The sequence below is a fragment of the Medicago sativa genome, chromosome 3, assembly GCF_051527215.1.
Source record: "Medicago sativa cultivar Bolivia chromosome 3, Bolivia_mono, whole genome shotgun sequence".
NCBI classification, from domain to species: domain Eukaryota; kingdom Viridiplantae; phylum Streptophyta; class Magnoliopsida; order Fabales; family Fabaceae; genus Medicago; species Medicago sativa.
In genome coordinates this window covers 16,983,981-16,989,980 of record NC_140751.1, presented here as the reverse complement: position 1 = coordinate 16,989,980, position 6,000 = coordinate 16,983,981, and positions in this window count along the sequence as shown.

Sequence of the window (6,000 nt, the reverse complement as noted above, 5' to 3'; positions counted from 1 at the left end):
GATTTTAGAATTTTTAAAAATGGCCAAAATGGGGGTTAAGTTAATTTCCTTGTAAATTTACGAATTTTACTCGTTTTTGACCATTTTTCTTTCACTAAAAAGGTCATAAAGTGGCCTAGCCTTATCGAATCGAAGCATGTAATAGTTCATAGTAAATCTAACGAGCATATCTACGACTTTCAGGGTTGATTTTAGAAATTTCAAAAACGGCCAAAATGGTGGTAAAGTGATATTCCTTGTTAATTTACGGATTTTACTCGATTTTGATCCTTTTTCTTTCACTAAAAAGGGCATAACGTGGCCTAGCCTTATCGAATCGAAGCTTGTAATAGTTCCTAGGAAATCTAACGAGCATATCTATGACTTCCATGGTTGATTTTAGAATTTTCAAAAACGGCCAAAATGGGGGTTAGGTGAATTTCCTTGTTAATTTACAGATTTTACTCATTATTGACCCTTTTTCTTTCACTAAAAAGGGGAAAAAGTGGCCTAGCCTTCTCGCATTGAACCATGTAATAGTTCCTAGGAAATATAACAAGCATATCTCCGACATCCACGGTTGATTTTAGAATTTTTAAAAATGGCCAAAATGGGGGTTAAGTTAATTTCCTTGTAAATTTACGAATTTTACTCGTTTTTGACCATTTTTCTTTCACTAAAAAGGTCACAAAGTGGCCTAGCCTTATCGAATCGAAGCATGTAATAGTTCATAGGAAATCTAACGAGCATATCTACGACTTTCAGGGTTGATTTTAGAAATTTCAAAAACGGCCAAAATGGTGGTAAAGTGATATTCCTTGTTAATTTACAGATTTTACTCGATTTTGATCCTTTTTCTTTCACTAAAAAGGGCATAACGTGGCCTAGCCTTATCGAATCGAAGCATGTAATAGTTCCTAGGAAATCTAACGAGCATATCTATGACTTCCATGGTTGATTTTAGAATTTTCAAAAACGGCCAAAATGGGGGTTAGGTGAATTTCCTTGTTAATTTACAGATTTTACTCATTATTGACCCTTTTTCTTTCACTAAAAAGGGCAAAAAGTGGCCTAGCCTTCTCGCATTGAACCATGTAATAATTCCTAGGAAATATACCAAGCATATCTACGACATCCACGGTTCATTTTAGAATTTTTAAAAATGGCCAAAATGGGGGTTAAGTTAATTTCCTTGTAAATTTACGAATTTTACTCGTTTTTGACCATTTTTCTTTCACTAAAAAGGTCATAAAGTGGCCTAGCCTTATCGAATCGAAGCATGTAATAGTTCATAGGAAATCTAACGAGCATATCTACGACTTTCAGGGTTGATTTTAGAAATTTCAAAAACGGCCAAAATGGTGGTAAAGTGATATTCCTTGTTAATTTACGGATTTTACTCGATTTTGATCCTTTTTCTTTCACTAAAAAGGGCATAACGTGGCCTAGCCTTATCGAATCGAAGCATGTAATAGTTCCTAGGAAATCTAACGAGCATATCTATGACTTCCATGGTTGATTTTAGAATTTTCAAAAACGGCCAAAATGGGGGTTAGGTGAATTTCCTTGTTAATTTACGGATTTTACTCATTTTTGACCCTTTTTCTTTCACTAAAAAGGGCATAAAGTGGCCTAGCCTTCTCGCATTGAACCATGTAATAGTTCCTAGGAAATATAACAAGCATATCCACGACATCCACGGTTGATTTTAGAATTTTCAAAAATGGCCAAAATGGGGGTTAAGTTAATTTCCTTGCAAATTTACGAATTTTACTCGTTTTTGACCATTTTTCTTTCACTAAAAAGGGCATAACGTGGCCTAGCCTTTTCGAATCAAAGCATGTAATAGTTCCTAGGAAATCTAACGAGCATATCTATGACTTCCATGGTTGATTTTAGAATTTTCAAAAACGGCCAAAATGGGGGTTAGGTGAATTTCCTTGTTAATTTACGGATTTTACTCGTTTTGACCCTTTTTCTATCACTAAAAAGGTCATAAAGTGGCCTAGCCTTATCGAATCGAAGCATGTAATAGTTCCTAGGAAATCTAATGAGCATATCTATGACTTCCATGGTTGATTTTAGAATTTTCAAAAACGGCCAAAATGGGGGTTAGGTGAATTTCCTTGTTAATTTACAGATTTTACTCATTATTGACCCTTTTTCTTTCACTAAAAAGGGCAAAAAGTGGCCTAGCCTTCTCGCATTGAACCATGTAATAGTTCCTAGGAAATATAACAAGCATATCTACGACATCCACGGTTGATTTTAGAATTTTTAAAAATGGCCAAAATGGGGGTTAAGTTAATTTCCTTGTAAATTTACGAATTTTACTCGTTTTTGACCATTTTTCTTTCACTAAAAAGGTCATAAAGTGGCCTAGCCTTATCGAATCGAAGCATGTAATAGTTCATAGGAAATCTAATGAACATATCTACGACTTTCAGGGTTGAATTTAGAAATTTCAAAAACGGCCAAAATGGTGGTAAAGTGATATTCCTTGTTAATTTACGGATTTTACTCGATTTTGATCCTTTTTCTTTCACTAAAAAGGGCATAACGTGGCCTAGCCTTATCGAATCGAACCATGTAATAGTTCCTAGGAAATCTAACGAGCATATCTATGACTTCCATGGTTGATTTTAGAATTTTCAAAAACGGCCAAAGTGGGGGTTAGGTGAATTTCCTTGTTAATTTACAGATTTTACTCATTATTGACCCTTTTTCTTTCACTAAAAAGGGCAAAAAGTGGCCTAGCCTTCTCGCATTGAACCATGTAATAGTTCCTAGGAATTATACCAAGCATATCTACGACATCCACGGTTGATTTTAGAATTTTTAAAAATGCCCAAAATGGGGGTTAAGTTAATTTCCTTGTAAATTTACGAATTTTACTCGTTTTTGACCATTGTTCTTTCACTAAAAAGGTCATAAAGTGGCCTAGCCTTATCGAATCGAAGCATGTAATAGTTCATAGGAAATCTAACGAGCATATCTACGACTTTCAGGGTTGATTTTAGAAATTTCAAAAACGGCCAAAATGGTGGTAAAGTGATATTCCTTGTTAATTTACGGATTTTACTCGATTTTGATCCTTTTTCTTTCACTAAAAAGGGCATAACGTGGCCTAGCCTTATCGAATCGAAGCATGTAATAGTTCCTAGGAAATCTAACGAGCATATCTATGACTTCCATGGTTGATTTTAGAATTTTCAAAAACGGCCAAAATGGGGGTTAGGTGAATTTCCTTGTTAATTTACGGATTTTACTCGTTTTTTACCCTTTTTCTATCACTAAAAAGGTCATAAAGTGGCCTAGCCTTATCGAATCGAAGCATGTAATAGTTCCTAGGAAATCTAATGAGCATATCTATGACTTCCATGGTTGATTTTAGAATTTTCAAAAACGGCCAAAATGGGGGTTAGGTGAATTTCCTTGTTAATTTACAGATTTTACTCATTATTGACCCTTTTTCTTTCACTAAAAAGGGCAAAAAGTGGCCTAGCCTTCTCGCATTGAACCATGTAATAGTTCCTAGGAAATATAACAAGCATATCTACGACATCCACGGTTGATTTTAGAATTTTTAAAAATGGCCAAAATGGGGGTTAAGTTAATTTCCTTGTAAATTTACGAATTTTACTCGTTTTTGACCATTTTTCTTTCACTAAAAAGGTCATAAAGTGGCCTAGCCTTATCGAATCGAGGCATGTAATAGTTCATAGGAAATCTAACGAGCATATCTACGACTTTCAGGGTTGAATTTAGAAATTTCAAAAACGGCCAAAATGGTGGTAAAGTGATATTCCTTGTTAATTTACGGATTTTACTCGATTTTGATCCTTTTTCTTTCACTAAAAAGGGCATAACGTGGCCTAGCCTTATCGAATCGAAGCATGTAATAGTTCCTAGGAAATCTAACGAGCATATCTATGACTTCCATGGTTGATTTTAGAATTTTCAAAAATGGCCAAAATGGGGGTTAGGTGAATTTCCTTGTTAATTTACAGATTTTACTCATTATTGACCCTTTTTCTTTCACTAAAAAGGGCAAAAAGTGGCCTAGCCTTCTCGCATTGAACCATGTAATAGTTCCTAGGAAATATAACAAGCATATCTACGACATCCACGGTTGATTTTAGAATTTTTAAAAATGCCCAAAATGGGGGTTAAGTTAATTTCCTTGTAAATTTACGAATTTTACTCGTTTTTGACCATTTTTCTTTCACTAAAAAGGTCATAAAGTGGCCTAGCCTTATCGAATCGAAGCATGTAATAGTTCATAGGAAATCTAACGAGCATATCTACGACTTTCAGGGTTGATTTTAGAAATTTCAAAAACGGCCAAAATGGTGGTAAAGTGATATTCCTTGTTAATTTACGGATTTTACTCGATTTTGATCCTTTTTCTTTCACTAAAAAGGGCATAACGTGGCCTAGCCTTATCGAATCGAACCATGTAATAGTTCCTAGGAAATCTAACGAGCATATCTATGACTTCCATGGTTGATTTTAGAATTTTCAAAAACGGCCAAAGTGGGGGTTAGGTGAATTTCCTTGTTAATTTACAGATTTTACTCATTATTGACCCTTTTTCTTTCACTAAAAAGGGCAAAAAGTGGCCTAGCCTTCTCGCATTGAACCATGTAATAGTTCCTAGGAATTATACCAAGCATATCTACGACATCCACGGTTGATTTTAGAATTTTTAAAAATGCCCAAAATGGGGGTTAAGTTAATTTCCTTGTAAATTTACGAATTTTACTCGTTTTTGACCATTTTTCTTTCACTAAAAAGGTCATAAAGTGGCCTAGCCTTATCGAATCGAAGCATGTAATAGTTCATAGGAAATCTAACGAGCATATCTACGACTTTCAGGGTTGATTTTAGAAATTTCAAAAACGGCCAAAATGGTGGTAAAGTGATATTCCTTGTTAATTTACGGATTTTACTCGATTTTGATCCTTTTTCTTTCACTAAAAAGGGCATAACGTGGCCTAGCCTTATCGAATCGAAGCATGTAATAGTTCCTAGGAAATCTAACGAGCATATCTATGACTTCCATGGTTGATTTTAGAATTTTCAAAAACGGCCAAAATGGGGGTTAGGTGAATTTCCTTGTTAATTTACGGATTTTACTCGTTTTTGACCCTTTTTCTATCACTAAAAAGGTCATAAAGTGGCCTAGCCTTATCGAATCGAAGCATGTAATAGTTCCTAGGAAATCTAATGAGCATATCTATGACTTCCATGGTTGATTTTAGAATTTTCAAAAACGGCCAAAATGGGGGTTAGGTGAATTTCCTTGTTAATTTACAGATTTTACTCATTATTGACCCTTTTTCTTTCACTAAAAAGGGCAAAAAGTGGCCTAGCCTTCTCGCATTGAACCATGTAATAGTTCCTAGGAAATATAACAAGCATATCTACGACATCCACGGTTGATTTTAGAATTTTTAAAAATGGCCAAAATGGGGGTTAAGTTAATTTCCTTGTAAATTTACGAATTTTACTCGTTTTTGACCATTTTTCTTTCACTAAAAAGGTCATAAAGTGGCCTAGCCTTATCGAATCGAAGCATGTAATAGTTCATAGGAAATCTAATGAGCATATCTACGACTTTCAGGGTTGAATTTAGAAATTTCAAAAACGGCCAAAATGGTGGTAAAGTGATATTCCTTGTTAATTTACGGATTTTACTCGATTTTGATCCTTTTTCTTTCACTAAAAAGGGCATAACGTGGCCTAGCCTTATCGAATCGAAGCATGTAATAGTTCCTAGGAAATCTAACGAGCATATCTATGACTTCCATGGTTGATTTTAGAATTTTCAAAAATGGCCAAAATGGGGGTTAGGTGAATTTCCTTGTTAATTTACAGATTTTACTCATTATTGACCCTTTTTCTTTCACTAAAAAGGGCAAAAAGTGGCCTAGCCTTCTCGCATTGAACCATGTAATAGTTCCTAGGAAATATAACAAGCATATCTACGACATCCACGGTTGATTTTAGAATTTTTAA